The sequence below is a fragment of the Nannobrachium achirus genome, assembly GCF_963921795.1.
Source record: "Nannobrachium achirus genome assembly, chromosome: 10".
NCBI lineage: Eukaryota > Metazoa > Chordata > Actinopteri > Myctophiformes > Myctophidae > Nannobrachium > Nannobrachium achirus.
In genome coordinates this window covers 31,377,769-31,398,103 of record NC_137819.1, presented here as the reverse complement: position 1 = coordinate 31,398,103, position 20,335 = coordinate 31,377,769, and positions in this window count along the sequence as shown.

The window sequence follows — 20,335 nt, the reverse complement described above, 5'->3', positions numbered from 1 at the left end:
AAACGAGTCATGACTTATGCCCGTTTGAAGTTTGAATTTTCAAACGCTTCGTATAGCGCCCCCCTTTGGCCGATTGGAATAAAATTGGTTTCAGTGATACTTTGACTAACCCTCCACATCTTTGCCAAATGCCATGAACGTGTAACTTTGCATGTATGATTTAGAGGCCGAAGAATAATTTGCATAAAACAGCAATATTGATTGAATTATTCAAAAATTATATTTCACTTTAAAAAAAATCTGGTTGATCAATCTGACCGTATTGGTCCAAAGTTCATGTGAAAAAAGTTTTGTGCACTTGACGTGAAAATCCCAGGAGGAGATAGATTTTTACTGTTTTTCATATAATTCCGAATTGTGGGAGACCTAAAGGTCAGAGGTCAAAAGTTAGAGGGTAAAAGTTGTTCGGCATGAGGAGACGCATAAGTGTATACAGGTTTCATGGCTGTATGTATAACACAGCATGAGCTATACCTGTTCAAAGATCGCACTTTCGAAGGCTTCCTACAGCGCCACCATTTGGCCGATTGCTATAAAAAATAATAGCACACTTCGCCACTGTAAACTGAACACATTGATGTTTTTATTTTCATTTTCTCACTAAGTATGTAGGAGTAGAAAGGAACCGAAGATCCCGTCTACTGATTGCCTGCCTGATAGATAAATAACTAGAAAAATATTGTTCCTTCGAAACAATTGTGGGCTCGCTTCAAGCCAGAAAACAATGGCTATAAAAGCACAAAATGTCAAGATCGCAGGCAGTGCTCTCTTTGACGTTACTGACGTCCAAGATTGGTCCATTTTGTTCCAAAAATGTGTTGTGCAAAAGTTGACCCGCTGGTGGCGCTATAACAGGCCAATGTGAGAAGGTTGGTATCTGTTCCTTGACCTATTGGGAATGTGCTTGCAAGATTTCACGCACATCCCAGGCTGTGTTCATGATTTCAGGTGTTTTTGGCTTTGGACACTTTATCGCTGCTTGCAGCTATATTTATTATTATTATTTTATAATTTTTTTGTGTGCACTTCATAGGCATGTTAGATAAAGGTCCTTAGATTGTGTGTAGAATGTTTCATGCAAATTGCAAAAAAAATCCTAGAATAAAAACGGGTTTTAAGCGTTTTACAAACTGCTCAAAATTATATAGCGCCCCCCTTTGGCCATTTGGGGTAAGATTGGTTTCAGTGATATTTGAACTAACCCTCTACACTATTTTGTCATGAAAATGTGACTTTGCATGTATGTTTTAGAGGCAGAAGAATAATTTGCATAAAAATGCAATATTGTTTGAATTATTTAAAAAAGCATGTTTCAATGTTAAAGAAATCCGATCTGACAGATCTTTAGATATCGGTCCAAAGTTCACGTAAAAAAAGTTGTGTGCACGTGACGCGAAAATTCCAGAGTAAAAGCGGGTTTGCGCGTTTTACAAACTGCTCAAAGTGGCGGAAAATCGAAGGGCGGAGCTTACTTAACAACGACACAGATGTCTTCCGCTTGAGTCAAAGCACGTGTGTAACAAGTTGCATGTCTTCAAATGAAACGAGTCATGACTTATGCCCGTTTGAAGTTTGAATTTTCAGACGCTTCGTATAGCGCCCCCCTTTGGCCGATTGGAATAAAATTGGTTTCAGTGATACTTTGACTAACCCTCCACATCTTTGCCAAATGCCATGAACGTGTAACTTTGCATGTATGATTTAGAGGCCGAAGAATAATTTGCATAAAACCGCAATATATATGGAATTATTAAAAAATTATATTTCACTTAAAAAGAAATCCAACCAGACAGTTTGACCGTATTGGTCCAAAGTTCATGTGAAAAAAGTTTTGTGCACTTGACGCGAAAATCCCAGGAGGAGATAGATTTTTACTGTTTTTCATATAATTCCGAATTGTGGGAGACCTAAAGGTCAGAGGTCAAAAGTTAGAGGGTAAAAGTTGTTCGGCATGAGGAGACGCATAAGTGTATACAGGTTTCATGGCTGTACCTCAAACACAGCATGAGCTCTACCTGTTCAAAGTTCGCACTTTCGAAGGCTTCCTACAGCGCCACCATTTGGCCGATTGCTATAATAAATAATAGCACACTTCATCACTGTAAGCTGAACACATTGATGTTTTTATTTTCATTTTCTCACTAAGTATGTAGGAGTAGAAAGGAACCGAAGTTTTGAGGAGAACTTGATATAGTATATAAATAAATAAATAAATAAATAATGACAATATCTAAAGTGTGCTCGCCTTATAGGCGAGCCCACAATGACAATATCTAAAGTGTGCTCGCCTTATAGGCGAGCCCACAAATATAAGGTGTACAACAATCTAACAAAAGAAGAAAGAAAAGCACTAAACAATTTGTCAAAAGACACTTCTTTGATTGTGAAAAATGCAGATAAGGGAGGGGCTGTAATTCAGAACAGGAGTGATTATGAAAAAGAAATACACCGTTAGCAAGGTGATGGGAAACACCATAGAAAACTTTCTGGGAATCCAACAACTACGTTAAAAAATAAGATTAATCAACAACTACAAAATTGGTTGGACAATGGCCTTTTGACTTGTCAATATCAAATTGCTGGAGTTTTTGGACACGTAACTTAGTTGACTTTTTGTCAACTATGTTACTCTTTGTCCATTAAGTTTAACTTTACAGGGTAATTTAGTTGACGGTAACATAGTTGACAAAAGGTGCTGTTTTCATGTCTTAAATCAACATGGCTGCCTATCACTATACACCAGATGGCATTTTTACAGAAAGATTCTTCTAAATATTAGATATACAATCGAATATTTTTTTTATTTGAAAATTATTTATAACAAAATTGTAGTAACACTGTTGACATGTGATAAATGACTCACACACTACTTTATATTAAATAACTAAGACAGGGGAGAAAGAACATGCCTTGGAGTCTTGCCAGACTTTTCATCAGTAGTAAATGACATCAGGTGGAGCAGGTCATGTGATTTGGAAATAACACACCTCCTTGGGAGGGGTTTTTGTAATGGGTAACTTAGTTGACAGTGATGTCTCGGACACAGACAAAATGTGTTATTTTCCATATTATATTTGATATATTCCAAAAAGAATCATATCTAACAGGATTATCTTAACTTCATAAAAATAAAATGATCAAAACAAATTTTGATTCAACTAATTTTATTGCTGTTTAACTAATTAGAAGGTGGTGGTTGTTAAATTCGGACGGTTATTTAGTTGACATTTTAGGGATATTCAGCTATTTTGTATTCATCATAAGTGATTGTTTCCACAGTAAATGATTAGGTTATTTGGAAAGACGAGATCATAATGAACATAACAAGCTTTTGTTTTTTTACTTTTAATGCAAACACATGCTAGATATATCCCTCGGACTGAAAAACTCCCGCAATTTGATATTGACCAAAGATTGATCACCCAATTACTCTAGTATTCTACTGCCTACCAAAAGTACATAAAGACCCTATTCAGCCTAAAGGCAGACCAATAGAACAGTGAAGTCATGACGTGACTCGCTCATCCCCCAGTTCCACTGAAGTAATTCTCTATGGAGAATAGCATTGGGTCATCTTAAAATCGTCTCATATAAGCTTTGTGGTAAAAAATAATAAAACCGTCTTTGCGATATTGTCGGGGAGGTGGCTCTGTATAGTTTATGATAGTCAGTCACTCATACCGGTAAGTGATGAAGCCTGTTTCTAGCGAAAATGTAACTAATTGGGCGACAGTAACATTAGCGTTTTCTCACCATCAGTTGATTCTTCATATCCATATTAGTCAAACCGCTGAGATCATTTGTTTGTAATTGGAACACAGTTCTTATATGATGCGATATGAAAAAGGTCTATGGGAATTCAGAATGGGGGAAGAAAACCGCGACCAGGTAGGATGTTTAAATTACGTCACACTTCACTATTCTATAGTGGCAGCAATAGGATCTCTCACTGAGAATATTTCCTCTTTTGTGGATTTCTTCCTACAACCAATAGTGAAATCTTTCCCATCCTTCACTCAGGATTCAACTGACCTACTGAAGACTCTGAGTCCATTCATGATCCAACTACTGTGACCTACGTGGCCTGCTTGGAGGTTGAATCCTTGTACACCTCGTTGCTCTTGAAACTCCAACTCTGTTCCTGAATCAACAACCACTGGATTCTAAACCTGAAACTCATGTTCTCATAGAACTGACTGAGACTTTGCTCACACACAACTACTTCATGTTCCAAGATGAGAACTTTCTACAGATCAAAGGTGTGAGTATAAACTCACTATTTAGAAGTGATTAATTTAATCCCACTCCTTTGAAAAACAGTCTACCTATCAGCCAGTTCTATAGAATCCAGAGGATATGCAGTGCAGACAAATCATTTCAGCAACAGACAGAGACAGAGACAGCAAGAGGGTACACGCAGGACATTGTTGATAAGGCAGCAAAGGAAGTATGCCAAAAGACCCAAGAAGAGTGCTTACAATTTACAAAAAAATAAATTACTTCTACAGTTTCTGTGTCACACAATATTCTCCTTCTGAGTCTGAGAGTGTACACATGGAACCACATGAACCCTTATGGCTCCATTAGGTTACATTTGTACACTCTCAGAGTTACAGATCTGTAAGGGTCCATTTGGTTCCATTTGTACACTCTCAGGGTTACAGACCTGACCTTAACCACATATATATAGACCTATATATATATATATATATATATATATATATATATATACACACACACACACACACACACACACACACACACACACACACACACACACACACACACACATATATATACACACACACACACACACACACACACACACACACACACACACACACACACACACACACACACACACACACACACACCCTAACCTTAACCCTATACTAATTATTATAATTGAACAATAAAAACAACATTCTTATTAGGAAACCTTATCTGTATTTTAACATCAGTCATAATGGTGTAGGCCTACTTGGTGGTCATTATTGGCACTTAAAAAACACATTTAGAACGCATTTAGATTTCACATCATAGTAGGAAGCCAATTCTGGGCCAGTTTGGTGGGGATCTTTTAATTTTAATATCCTTCAAATTCTAGAAATATACAGTAAAAATACTTTTACTTTTACTTTAAAAGTACTTTTCAAAGCACATTTCACAAGTACTTTTACTTTTACTTAACTCATTGAGTGCCAATCCCGAACTAGTTCGGCTTTATTAGCGTATCGCAGAGTGCCGATCCCGAACTAGTTCGGCTTTAAAAAAAAAAAAAAAATTGAATTTTTTTTTTTGATTTTTTTTTGGGACCCCATCAAATCTGGTGAACATGATTTCAATCGCGATTTTGCATGTTCCACCCCCATACAACCCCATCTAACATACAGGGCAGCCATTTTTGTTTACATAACATGTAAAACATAATGGCTATTATCTCAAGAATGCCTGAACGGATTTCCAATCTGATTTTTTTGTTTGAAAGCTGTGAACAAACTGCACAAATCCACTCCAATGCAATCCAGGATTGCATTGGATTTTTTAGAGCTCATTCTTCTCTGTTTTTTTCCCATGCATGAGGTGTGCAAGGTTTAATCGAGGCTAAATTGCAGAAAATAGATCTTCTAAAATGCTTGGTAGCCAATAGCTAACTTCAAGCTAACTTCATCCTCTTCCTGTACATGCACAAAGGAAAGTGTTCAGGCATGTCATGGCTGCAGGGCTTGTGCATATACCAGCACTGTCTAAGTAGAATTCTCTGATCATTGGGGCCCTCTAGTGGTGAAAAAGGGGGCACTCAAAGAGTTAATAAGTACAGAATATGAGTACGTTGCCCATCTCTGTCTAGTCTACCAGTCAGTTATGGCTAGTGTTCTCTTTATTGGAATATCTTGCTGGGGGACACGGCCAACCTCAACAGACTGGTGAGGAAGGCGGGCTCTGTCGTTGGGTCCTCCTTACAGGGGGTGGAGGAAGTAGCCAGAGTGCGTACAGCTAGGAAGCTTGTCGCCATCATGGAGAACTCCTCCCATCCCCTCTACCCTGAGATCTTCGGTTACTGGAGTAAGAGAGGAAACAACCGTTTCTGCTACCCAGCACGGAGGTGCGAGAGACTTGGAAAGTCCTTCGTGCCGGTCGCTCTGAAGCAGTATAACAAGACTCATAGCGGACGCTTGCCAAGGCATAATAGGATAACCTAGAACAACTGTTACCTTGCAGGCTTGCAATACTGGAACAAAAAGTTGTACAGACTCTGACCTCTAACATACTTTTCCCTGAGAGGGTTGCTGTGGCTTCTTGCAGGGGCTCCCTTTATTGCTTAAAAAAAAGAGAGAGAGAGAGAGAAAAAATATATATATAAATTATATATATTCTTGATTTATTTGCATTGACTTCCCTTATTTTCTGGCCCTGCACTATTGGGTTGTTTAGTTGAACTGAGTACTATTGCTGTGTTGATACTTGTGTTGCATTGACTAGCATTGACTGTTATGTGCACATTTTTGTTTGGCACTGTTTCTTAAGTTGTGCTTTGAGTATAGCTTGTGTGTGTGTGTGTGTGTGTGTGTGTGTGTGTGTGTGTGTGTGTGTGTGTGTGTGTGTGTGTGTGTGTGTGTGTGTGTGTGTGTGTGTGTGTGTGTGTGTGTGTGTGTGTGTGTGTGTGTGTGTGTGTGTGTGTGTGTGTGTGTGTGTGTGTGTGTGTGTGTGTGCGTGCGTGCGTGCGTGCGTGCGTGTCACTTATGAGCGTTGAATGTTTCGTGGTCACTTTATTGCGACCGTCAGGTCGCACTTACTACCAAAACCTCCACCGGCTGTCTGTCCGTCCGTCTGTTCGTCCGTCCGTCCGTCTGTCTGTCCCTCCGTCACACGTCACACTTTTGCCCTGCTCATATCTCCGCAACCGTTGCCCCGATCCATGCCAAATTTTGCACACATACTCCTTGCCTGCCAAACTACAACCTCCAAGGACCCCCGGAGCTCCAGGGACCCCCAGGTCCCTGGTGGACCCCCGGGTGTAAAAAATGACCAAATGTGCCAAAATGACCAAATCACCACCCCCACGGGGCTGCTCACGGGGAGTTCCCGGGGACCACCAACTCCTGGTGCTCCAGAACGGATGCAAAAGTGGTGACGCCCCCAGTGGAGGACCCCCTACACCGCAGCTCACATAAAATGCCGTAACTCGGGCTAGGAGCGTCCGGGAGAGCCGGGGCCGGTACCTATTCGTCCGCCTCAGTGGCGCGGAGACCCCACCCCTCATTTCTCACATGGCCCTCTTCTAGCACCACCATGAGGCCGATTCTTGCAAAACACATTTTTGGACACTGCTCCTACAATTTTTGCCCTAAAATCATGCAAATCGGGACACAGTATGTCTACACTCATGTCATCGACTTGGATCTGTCCCATATAGCGCCACCTTCAGGCCGATTTTTCAAAACACATTTTTGGACACTGCTCCTACAATTTTTGCCCTAAAATCACACAAATCGGTACACACTTGCTCTACACTGATGTCATCAACATGGATCTGTCCCATTTAGCGCCACCTTCAGGCCGATTTTTTAAAACACATTTTAGGACACTGCTCCTACAGATTTTGCCCTAAAATCACACAAATCGCTACACAGTATGTCTACACTCATGTCATCAACATGGATCTGTCCCATATAGCGCCACCATCAGGCCGATTTTTTCCAACACATTTTTGGACACTGCTCCTACAGATTTTGCCCTAAAATCACGCAAATCGGTACACAGTATGTCTACACTCATCTCATCAACATGGATCTGTCCCATTTAGCGCCACCTTCAGGCCGATTTTTTCAAACACATTTTTGGACACTGCTCCTACAGATTTTGCCCTAAAATCACGCAAATCGGTACACAGTATGGCTACACTCATCTCATCAACATGCATCTGTTCCATATAGCGCCACCATCACATTTTTCCACACTTCTACACATTTTGGCCTAAAATCACGCTGCGACCTGACGGTCGCTTATCTATCTCCCGATTAGGGAGTCTTACTGGTGTATACAGTATATTCTTCTTTTTTGCAATAGCTTTTTTTTGACACTTTATGTTTACTAGCCCTTACCCGTTCAAAGATATGAGCTCCGAAATGATGTGCAGTGTGTGGGTTATGGGATGTGCACTGTGCACACAGTATATGAGGGATGGAAAGTAACTGGTGCTTGCATGATAATATGTAGGAGCATCAATGTAAGAAATACCGGTTTCGTTTAATGGCTATAGAGATACTGTGTACCGATCTGCAGGATTTTTGGACAACATCTGCACTGTGCACACAGTATATGAGGGATGGAAAGTAACTGGTGCTTGCATGATAATATGTAGGAGCATCAATGTAAGAAATACCCGTTTCGTTTAATGGCTATAGAGATACTGTGTACCGATCTGCAGGATTTTTGGACAACATCTGTAACAGGTCCAGTCCAAACGGGCTTCACAGTTATGTCAGGTGTGTTATATGAGATACTTAAAGTGTGGTTCCTGTGGAAATAAGCCTCGGCTTTCTAGGATCTCCTTTTAGTTGACCTTGTACCAGTGATTTGTACTGTCATGAAACTGTACTTTTTTCTATTGCAAACTTCTAATAAATTCTTCAATCAATCAATCAATTCATATGCTAATAGTGATGCGATTTCAGATCAATTGCTCCAGCCACTGAGGAGAAACACTGTTACAGACAGACACTCACTCACTCACTCACTCACTCAGACAGACATTCGGAAAATTATTTGTTTGATATTCTTCTTTTTTGTGCTTGCTCTTTGGACTACAGTACTCATTTTCTTTTTCCTACTTCTTCGTAACTTGTAACCTTTAACTTTTTTTCTAGATTGATATTCCTTTGCATTTGTTATATTGTTGTTAATGTACTGACATATTATCTTAGTTATTATAGTGATGTGTATTACCTGCTTATTGTAAGTCGCTTTGGATTAAAAGCATCCGCTAAATGCCTAAACTGTAACTGTAACTGTACTATTTACTTTTGAATGGTACATACACTCATCACCTGTGGTGAATACTACCCTCTAGTGGTTCAGAGCAGCAGTGTCATGTTGGAGATTGTGTGCCCTTCATTTGGCCACTACCATAACAATATAATTGTGGGCTTGCTGAAAGCGAGCACACGTATGTTATCTTCATTATTTAAAGGTCAGTCAGTCATATCAAGTTCTCAAAACGTTGGCACGATTCAACTCCTACATTCTTGCACCTTTCACCTAAATATTTAACTTTATGCACCCAATGCATTTCCATAGGGTTTATTGAGTCTGGACAGAGTGGAGAAAGAGGATAAGAGACCCATGTTTTTGTTAAGGCACTGTAGCTGCAATCTTCACACTTCAGATATTCTTTTTATATCAACAAGGTCACACTGGTCTACTCTCTGATTTGATCCAAAGATCTAAGCTGTGTCTGTGTGATTTTGAGTTAAAACCATTAATATATCAGCCCATGTCCCACTACAGGTAGACTGGGGTTTGAATATGGAACCTCTCTGCTGAAAGTCAGATCAATAGACCACTCAGGGACGGGTTAACCTCAGCAATGGCCCCTGGTCGATAATTTATTTCTAGGCGAAAAAACATTCCTCTGGCTTAAAATGGAAGAGTGTGAAAAGTGATGACTTATCACTAAACCAGTTACACCACCATAGTGTTTTGGATCTGTTTTTGGCCTGAGGAATGTTTTCTGTGCAAAACAAATGCTTGCAATGGATTCAGAATCAGGAAAACCCCCTATTTACTAGTTAGACCCCTCACATGCTACTTAAAGAAGATTTCTTTGGGGGGTCTTTTTTCCTGTATAGTAAGTGAAGGGACCCTAACTTGAACCCCCTGAATTTACTTTCAAAACAATAAGAGAGCTGTGCCCTGAGTTTCTGACAGGTAGTAAAGTGGTCTCAGGCTGGATTAACCATTGGGCTGGTGGGGCGGTTGCCAGGGGCCCTTGGGGGCCACGTGGTCATTGACAATTTACTATTAAATGCATACGTTAATTAAAAATCAAATGTGTTGGCCCCTCCTCTGTTGTCTACAGGTTCTTTCTTGGCCCATAGATGATCATCATGGCTTAAAATCCGAACTGGATAGTGCGTGTCGGGAGGGAGGGTGGGGTTATGGTGGAGGGTGGGGGGGCCCTAAAAAACGATAGGCCAGGGGCCCTCGTGGGGGTTAATCCGTCCCTGCCCAGATCACCCATGGTCATTAAGCTCCCCCCTGAAGAAATCTCCTGTTTTCTGAGGGTCTGAGGTTGGCAGTTATGATTGGGCTACTTGAACTGTGTAGATTATTATATTTTGCCCTGTGTTGTTTTCCTTTTTTTTTTTTTTTTCTGTAGCCTGGAACTCATAATTTAGTTTTAATGTTATGGGTGTGAGTGATTCATGGGGTGGAGCTGGAGCTTTGCAGTGTTCATGTTGTGAGTGCAAAAAACAATTAAGATGCGTAACAAGATTCTGTTCAGCAGTCATGTTTATTCATTAAAACAGATGTATTTTTTCTCCTTGAGACTCAACATCATTAGTTTGTCTTACACATAGGACATCTCAAAGGGACAAGCAACTCAAAACAAAAACAACCTACAACTAAAATAGAATTAAAGTATAATTCTGATGTTTTCTGTGCTGAGTGAAGTTCTTAATTTGACCCGTGAAAACCCTGTTAGTTTATTGCACTCTTCATATAACACAACCAATAAAATGGAACTGAGTCTACTAGTAAGACACCCAAGGGTGGAATGCGACCTCAGGGTGACATGCAACCTCGCCCTAAAGGGCGAGGTCGCGCCAATTCTTGACAATCTGGCCAACCACAGCGTTTCTCTGACTTTCCATCAGGCCTGTTGGTTTTCACGCTCCAGTGCGGCGTTCATGCGCTGCAAGTCCTTGTCCACAGCCCTACGGTCCTGGTGGCCCTTGGTATTGTTGATATTCTGGAAACGCTGCCATTGACTTGCACCAATTTTGTGAGGATATCAACCCTAGGAGACACGGGGAGAACACGCCAACCCAACCTAGGGTGTGAGCGATAGGGCCCTGACTATGTTATGTCAAAACATGCCCATATGTGGACATTACCAAATATGGGCATTTCCAGATATGTCCTTAATATTGATAACATTGGGACAGGGATCTCCATATATGGGCATAAAACGTATGTTAATTAGTAAAGCCAAGCTTGGGTTTGATGCCTTGGGATTTCTATATTTGGACATAAGTGTATACCCAATAGGTCATCATCTGGAAAGGTAGGGTGTAAATCAGAGTAAAGCAGGCTTTTGAGCTAGTTAGGGCCAGAGATTGATGACATCAGAAATCCCCATATATGGGCATAAAGGGATTTTGCTTTTGGGAATGCCCATCTATGGCATTTTAATTTTATTTTATCCTTTATTAATAAAAATACATGTATGTATCCATATACATATGGAGTTCAATATTGATGTTTTTGGAGAAGGTATGTTGTAAATGTATGCTACTTAGTAAGGGTTGGCGATAGGGCCTTTCTGTGTGGAGTTTGCCTAAACATGGAGATGTGGTACAGAAGGACTCATATATGGGCATAAAAAGTATGTCATGTGACATCACTTCCTGTACAGACAGTCAGACAGACAGCCATTGACTCCGACCTAACAATAGCTACTGTCTATGACGGTAGTTCCATATGACATATTGGACTAGACTATCTCCATATATAGTGTTATCCACATCTCCATGTTAGGACTCATATATGGGCATAAAAAGTATGTCATGTGACATCACTTCCTGTACAGACAGTCAGCCATTGACTCCGGATCAACAATGGCTACTGTCTATGACGGTAGTCCCATATGACATATTGGACTAGACTATCTCCATATATAGTGTTATCCACATCTCCATGTTTAGACAGCCAATGACTCCGGCCTAACAATGGCTACTTTCTATGACGGTAGTCCCATATGACATGATGGACTGGACTATCTCCATATATAGTGTTATCCACATTTCGTGTAGCAGCCCTGTACAGGAGGTGATGTCACAACTCGCTGACATCACACTGACATCACAGAGGATACGGACGGTCACGAGGATACGGAAGGACACTCAAGCGAGACGGTTCTTCAGAGTATATGCGACCTTCGGTCGCAATCAAACCATTAATGTACACAAGCTGAGTTTTACGTCTGAGAGATAAGTGTTCAACCTCAGATAGCAGGAGATCCTGGCACTCAAAGTTAAGAGACAAAAACCTTTATTTAATACATTGCCAACATGTTTAATTATTTAGTAGCATTTTCAATAATCCTATTTGAAAAGACGATCAGCTCAAACACCACATAAAACATTGGAAACTCAAATCACGTTTGCCGAAGGAATGGGCCCTTAAAGCTATACTGTGTAAGTTGCTCAACTAGTGGTCAGTAGCGTCCGCGTCTTTCGGCCGTTTTTCGCCGCGGACCGGGCCTCACACCCCCGCGTCACCCCCGCGTCTGCCTCCACCTCGCCGAGATCTATCTTTGGAGGGGTCCCTGGTTCCTGTGCGTTCAGGCATTCCGGAGAAACGGAGTGTTTCACCCAAGTATAGATAGAGACACACGGGCGCCTACAAATATGGCCGCCCTATTGTGATAGCTAGCGACCCCACTTCAAGATGCGCTGTGATTGGCCGGCAGTGTATAACCCTCGCTGTGATTGGCCGGTAGTGTATGATGACGTAATTTTGCCGGGAAATCCCGCCCCTGTCACTGCTAGAAGAAAATATATAAAGAGAAGGCTTCAGAAGCTGAAAATAACGGAGTGGGTGTTCTAAAACTTTAGCGATTTAAGAGTTAGGACAATTTTAAGATTTGTTTTATAAAAAAAGTTACATGGTATAACTTTAACAGAAACCTTTCAAAAGTTCATTCAATTATACATCAACATTTGAGGAAATGAGTGTGATCTTCATTTGACAAATTCCTAGCAATACTACCCGTTGCCGCAGTAACCTCCTCCAGAAAACTGTAGGAAAGACAGACAGACAGACGTACTACTGTATCTTCCAGCTGTGTTTTAGCCACTGGGATAAATCAACTTGTATGTGGAACAAAGCGTGTATACTTAGTGTATGACCAAGATGCAGTATGCATTAATAGTACTAACTACTAACCTCTTAGTGTTGTGTACGGTGGTGCCTCCTAGCACTATACGGATTCCAGGAATGGTTCTGTTGAGGTTATACACTGTCAGAGCCTCTTCATACGTTGCTCCACCAATAATAAACACTATGATGTCCTGAGGCCTATAGACACAGACAGACACAAACACACGATCAGAAATGATACAAGCGTACAAGCAAGCGTGTCACTCAGCACTCCATGGGCACAAGTAGCTGCGGCTCCGCCATATACTGTATGGCAGCAGAGACTGCCATACAGCGCAATACTTTGTCAGCCTTTCTGCCTCGTCTTTGGGCATCCCAAGTTCTTGCAACTTGCAACCCTCCAACCCACTGCTATTCCGACAGTGGACAGACATACGGCTGGAAGGGTCTATTTCTTGCCTCCTGGTAGCTGTTCACGGGAGGGGCCGTCATGTAGTGTCGGCTGTTGGTAGATTCCACTGTTGAGCAGTGCCTTTCTTTATGCAAGCTATGTACTAGCTACTTAATAGCAGACACGTTGTGAGCTTGTAGATCGGTTATTTCAGTTCCATTTCTGTAAAAGTAACAGTTCTGGAATCTGGACATACAAGGTTTCCACCTGACAGTGACAATATATAAACCTATTATGGTGAGAGAGAGAGAGAGAGAGAGAGAGAGAGAGAGAGAGAGAGAGAGAGATTTATATCATCTTAGTTCTCCCCCTTTGTTGTGGTGGAATTTGATCAAAGGCTAGTCTCTGGAGGCAGTCTGTTAGAGGCTTGCACACTATTTTCAAACGCTTTCATCCAACAGTCTGTGTAACGGAAGCGCTACAAATGCGAAGAGAATAAAGCGGATGTCCAGCCTCTCCTCTCCTCCTGCTGTTTCTTCTGAGCAGTGATGTAAATACAGTAAGTCCTACTGTAAATCAAAACAGCCTAAGCATTTTGCTGCTTAGCAGAAATGGAAGTTCAAAAATATATTTATTAAGATATAGTTTAACATACATTTTCATCAACGCACCATAAACTAATTTCAACCACTTTGTCTCATCACACCTGTAAACCTGGGATGTGACAATAAGGATGATTCTGATTCTGAACTCTGTGTTGTGATTGGTCCAATACCATTCCGTTTCAAAATGGGGTCCGGGGACGCCCAGGGATCCTTGAGGGGGTTCCAGGGGTTCCCCGGCAATATGAACAAACAAAGCATAAAAATCAGTTTAAACGCTTTAAATCTATATTTATCGTTGTTGTTGTCGGGTGGAACTGGAAACCTTGTATGTCCAAAACCGTTTGTTTTGTATCTATCAATTTAAAACTGATTTAGAATAGTAAAAATAGCAGATCTACAAGCACACAACGCCTTGCGATGCGAGGCATTGTACTTGTAGATCTGCTATTTTCACTGGTTTTGTGCGAGTCTTGTATGATGAAGCAGGGCATTACTACAAATTTGAAACATAGGAATACAAGGTTTTTGAAAATAGACAATCTGCAATGTCAGTGTCATACAACATATTGAACAGAAAAGTCAAACATTTTGAGGAAACTAAATTTAACAGAATCCTGTATTGGGGTAACCTGACTGCGCCAGATGATAGCAGCAGTGCGTTTGCCTGGCTGCATACCGCTCTGCTACTAGCGAGTTTAAGCTCGCTACGGCAACGGCAGATGACAACGGTAATCGGAAATGATCCGCGTTCGATAGATCAACCTGCCGTCGCCGCGGCCACCTCTACTACGGCAGAAGGTCCCTTCCCACGTAGCGCCTACTCCGTCTGCTGCGTGTACGCGTCGTCATGGGAACCAAAGCGTTCAGTGAAAGGGGTGGGAACCCGTCGCCGCAGAGGCTTTGCTTAACCATTTTGATCGCTACGGCGATTACGTCATAGCAGCCGTAGTCCGCCTGGCGTTGCCGTATTGAAAACCATCTAGCTTAAACTCGCTAATATCATCTGGGACTGCTCCGGCAGACTCGATGTAAGGGGCGGGCCATTTTTTCAAATTCTTTAGCAGGTGATTGGATGGGGCCGTCTCTCTATCACAGTCTGGGAGTGCCAACTCCAACCACTCATATTGGCTTGTCTGCATGACGTTACACCCAGAATCTGCCTCCTGGGTTTCCACGTGGTCTGCAATCAGACTCTATTGGCTCAGAGCCGCTCAGAGCCTGCCCATAGCTGCCGCTGATTGGTCCGGCCCGGGACTTTACGAGTGTTATCAACTCTCACCGAGAGATCTCAGATGGTAAAGTAGGGCGGTAGCCTACGCACTACTGCCACCATCTGGCTGGTCAGGTTAGTATTGGGGTCCTGGCAAAAAATATTTCAGATGGAGGTCTGTGGCCAAAATAGATATTAAAAACCCATTATAACCACCAGGAAAGAATGTGTCATTTTTGACAAGCTCATTCACTTTGTGCCGTGCTGCAAGCTTGTACATCTGCTATTTTTGAACATTCTTGAAAAATCTTGAAAGTGTGAGATGCTACCCGGGCAGGAATTTCATGGAGGCCATGATGGCCACCATTGCCCCTCATTTTGGCCTTGTGCCCCTCAAACCAATGGCATGACCTGAGGCCACAGTGGCCTTAATGTCCTAACCGTACCACTTTCTCCTCTGTCTCTGTCTTGTCAATATGTAGACAATAGACACTGGTGTGTCTTTCTTGTCATGTTGACACCAGTGTCTTTTGTTGAGATTCTGAAATCTTAACTCCCCAGAGTCCCCATCTTTAAACCAATCCAGTGACTTTGATTGGTGCAGAGCTGAGCATGGATCAGATTGTAAATACCATCATTTATCTATTTCACTGCAGATTAGGTTATCCCTAACCATTAAATTCAACAAATTCTTTCAATGGACTAAAATTGTTTTATTTGATGGCCTTCCTGCCGTGGCATTGGACTTTGTGCCCTTGGTGCTACTGATTTAGAAGGCATTTGTAGAATGGGCCTCAGGTCTTAATGGGTTAATGTAGGGGTCCTCCTTGACACAAGAATGTTTGGGAACCACTGGTCTGTAGCATTCAGAGATAGTAGCGTTGTCTCTCTCTCTCTCTCTAAAATGATAATTACAGGTTTAGTGTGGTGGTGAGTGCTCCGTTCTTCTGGGGCATGCATGCATGCCTGAGAGCAGATTAAACATCTCAATCTTATATTAAAAAAATAATAATAACTAGGACATTTTGTCCAGAACAACAAACACAAAACAGAGTCTTATATCACTGTGTCTGTCTATCATACTTTTGATTTCAACTGATCTTTTTAGTGTTTTTTTTTTTCTTCTTCAAATATGTTCAATTAAACAATAAAGCAAACTGACCCTGTGCTTTACAAAACTAAAAACAATACTGTCTGAGCAATAGCAATTTATTCAGGAGCATATTTACTTGAAGGGCAAGTGTTTAAAAGATGAAACTGCTTTTGTTATCCTAATATCCTTAGCTATGACAGGTATGAAGTTATTAGTCGACCTACCAGTTATTATACGAACCACAGTAGGCTGCTGATGGTTTTCCAAATTAGGTGGACTTTGGTGTCCTTGTAATTCAAGCTTCCTAAATTCTAACGAGTGACTTGTTAAGTAGGATACAAATCAATCAGTAGAAGTCCTGGTAGAATTGCACTATAGTAGTGGCAGACCTACTGAGGTTCTGGTAGGGTAAAAAAAACTGCCATTAGAGGTCCTGGTAGAAAACCACTAGTAAGTGCTTTATAAAACTGATATAGCCCATATTAAACTAAACTACAGGTCCTGTTAGGATAGAACACCAGCTGTAGTGGTCCTCTGGTCCTGTTAGAATGTAAAGCCCATACTAGAGGTCCTGTTAGAATAGAAAACCAGCAGTAATAGAGGTCTGATATAGAGAAAACATGCCTGGTAGTATAGAAAACTAGCAGAATATCAACTGTTCAATACCATATACTGTATAAACTATTCCATAACAGCACCATCATATAGTCAATATAGCATAGGCTACTTGATAGGTTACTATAGGCCTTTCCTATCGCCAAAATAAAAGTCTGGGTTTCCGAGGCTACTATAGGCCTAACCTAAGCATCACTGATGATGAGGCTGCAGACTCTGTAAGATCAGTCGGTCGGTCGGTCGGTGGTAATCGTGTGTCTGTCGTGTTGTGTGTGTGTCTGTTCACTCTGTTGTGTTGTGTAATTTGTTTGTTGTGTGACGGGCCGGTGGTCTATTAAACAAACCGCCCTGCTTCGGTTTAACAGGAATCCGCCCGCCGGTGTCCCGGTTTATATTCCAAAAAGAAGGAATTGACCTGATTCATTTAAAATACAAAATGGGTTCTTTCTTACCCGCTTGGCCAAATCCCTCCTCTTCATCCCGCCGCTGCTTGCCGTGGTTTATAATGTGATCTGAATTCACAGGGAATCCATTCAGAGCGTCAGGGCTTCAGTTCAGTCAGTGAGATGGATTTTCATCCCGTTCGTTCGTTGTCCTGTAAACCGACAGCATCCTTCTGTTCTGTTCTCCTCCCACACAGATGCTGCTGCTGCGAGCCTCTCTCTGCCTCTCTCTCTCTCTCTCTCTCTCTCTCTCTCTCTCTCTCTCTTTCTCTCTCGCACGCACGCACGCACGCCAACCTATATTCGGTAGAAAGCCATGGTAAAAAGCCACACGACACGACAGCACCATCTAACGACGACTAACGGGGTTGCCAACGCAGACACGACTTGACTAGATTGAGTCAGAGCCTTAAGGCCTCTCCATACTTCGACAGAACCGAACTTTTCGGCTGAAAAATAAACTTTTTTATTTTTTATCTTTTCCGAAAAAAAAGCGTCGGATGTTCATACTTCGCTCCTGTTCGGGGGGTTCGGGGAAAAGCGTACACCACGCTGCGTGTGGTGTAGGAGGCGGCGAGACGCATTGTGAGGAGAAAGAGAACAGGAGAGAAGAGAGAGAGAGAGAGAGAGACAACAACAGCAGCGACGGCGGAGATGGAAAAGTTGGAAGCGGTGGCAGGTATTGTGGATGTTATGGAGGAGCTTTGTGCAGCTGAGGAGGAGGCGAGCACATCTAGCCGGCGGGGGTCCGAGCCACTGCAGCTGGATGAACAGCTTTGGGACAGTGTTGTGGCCACCAGCACCCGTCTTCTTGTGAACACACATGTGATCAAACCAACCAATCACGTTTGCCGTTTCACCGAACTAGATTTCGGCGAGTCACATCTCCTTGTGCAAATTTCAGAACTATTGTTCTGAGAAAAAGCATTCCAGATCTTTCAATGAATTTAATTTTATAGTTGAAAAGGACCTTTTGACCGAAAACGGCGGTTTCGGTCAAAGTATGGACAGGCCTTTAGAATGAGCCCTCAACTCACTCTGGATTGATTACATAGCAATCAATACACACTCCCGTGCCCCCACCGTTGCACTCAGGTTCACCGGGAAAACCGGGGTCGCCAGACAGACAGGGAAGATGAACGGGGAGGGGTTCACGTCCACCCTATGTTCCCCAGGTTCTATGTTCCCCACTTACCCCCCCAAAAGGTTCTATGTTCCCCAGGTTCTATGTTCCCCACCCACCTTCACCCCAAAAAGGTTCTATATTCGATCCCTTCTCAACCAAAAACAGGATCTACTGTCTGTAGGCCTATGTTCCCCACAAAAAAAAGTATGTTCCCCACTCAAATGCAGGAAATGGTGGGACATCTTGCCCAGGTGCCCAGATGTCTCCACCCCTAAAGCCCGGATCAGAGTCTACGGTGGAGAGCTATCCACCGCAAATTTGAGGTGGAAAGTTTTCCACCTCAAGTCAGAAAATAAGTGCAGGCCATCATAGTCACGGCCCACGGTGAAGTCCTTGGTGTCAGGCATAATCGCCTATAACATTTTCGCCAGGTCTTTTCGCGGGGCACTTTTGCCGTGGAGGAGAGTCTTTTCACCTACCTGTCTGAGCCATTTCGCCTACCCTCAATTCTGCTGTCAGACTGTCCATGTTTTCATATTATCTCTTTGTCATTTAAATATTATAGTGACTGTGACAGTGGTGTTACATGTCAAACCTACACACTATGCACGCCATAGTAATCACATAAATACAGAGCTATTGGAATCAGGTGCGCCCAAATAATTAATTAATCCATGTCCCGATACTATACATTCTTTGGTGCAGTATTGAACAGTATTGTAAAATGAACAGTATTGTAGGCCTATATTGTTTTAACATTAGGCTATACAAAATATGTAGGCTATTAGCCTATATAGGTCTATATAAGATATGCTACACCTAAATAGCCTATAGAATCAACCTTGCCTGTCAACAGGCAGAATTGAGGGTAGGCGAAATGGCTCAGACAGGTAGGTGAAAAGACTCTCCTCCAAGGTGAAAATGCCAGGCGAAAGGACCAAATGCGTGTAGGCGAATATGTTATAGGCGAAAGTGCTGGTGACCGAGTCCTTTACCCCGTCTAGACCGGTTCAGGTCGACCAATCAGTGTAGAGCATGTCTGTCTGATAGTAAAAACAGAGAGATGTGTTGGGAGGAATGATGTAACGTTGTAGTTTCATGACTCAAAAAGACTCGATAAGACTACACTGCGGTGGATAGCCTTCCACCGCGGACCCGACTATGATCCGGGGTTCAGTGCCCACTCGTCTATGTGCCCACTCGTCCAAATGCCCACGTGTCCCTATTGCCCAGATGTCCAGGTGCCACTTGTGCAGATGCCCAGACATAACAAAAGTATGGTGTCCAGATGTCCCTAGTGCCCCCTGTCCCACTAGTATTCGTAATCTCTCCCCATTATTGGATGTTTTGAGTTGTTATTAATAATTATAAAGGAATGTTTCCTGCATTTTTGGATAAGTGGGGAACATAGAACCTATTGTAGGCCTAAGTTGAACGGGGAACATAGAACCTTTTTTGTGGGGGTAAGTGCATGGGGAACATAGAACCCCGGGGAACATATAGGACCTTTTTTGGTTAAGCGGGGAACATAGAACCTTTTTTGGGGGGGTAAATGGGGAACATAGAACCTGGGGAACTATGGTCCCAACGGGGAGGCGGGGAAGGGGTGGTGCAGATGTAGCGCGCCTCCCACCAGGAGCCTACTAACAGGCTACAGTAGGCTGTTGTTGCCTGTTGTGTTTGTAGGAGGTCCGTGAACTGAGCAAATATAGAACTTCCGGTGTCAGAGCTGGCAAATATAAGAC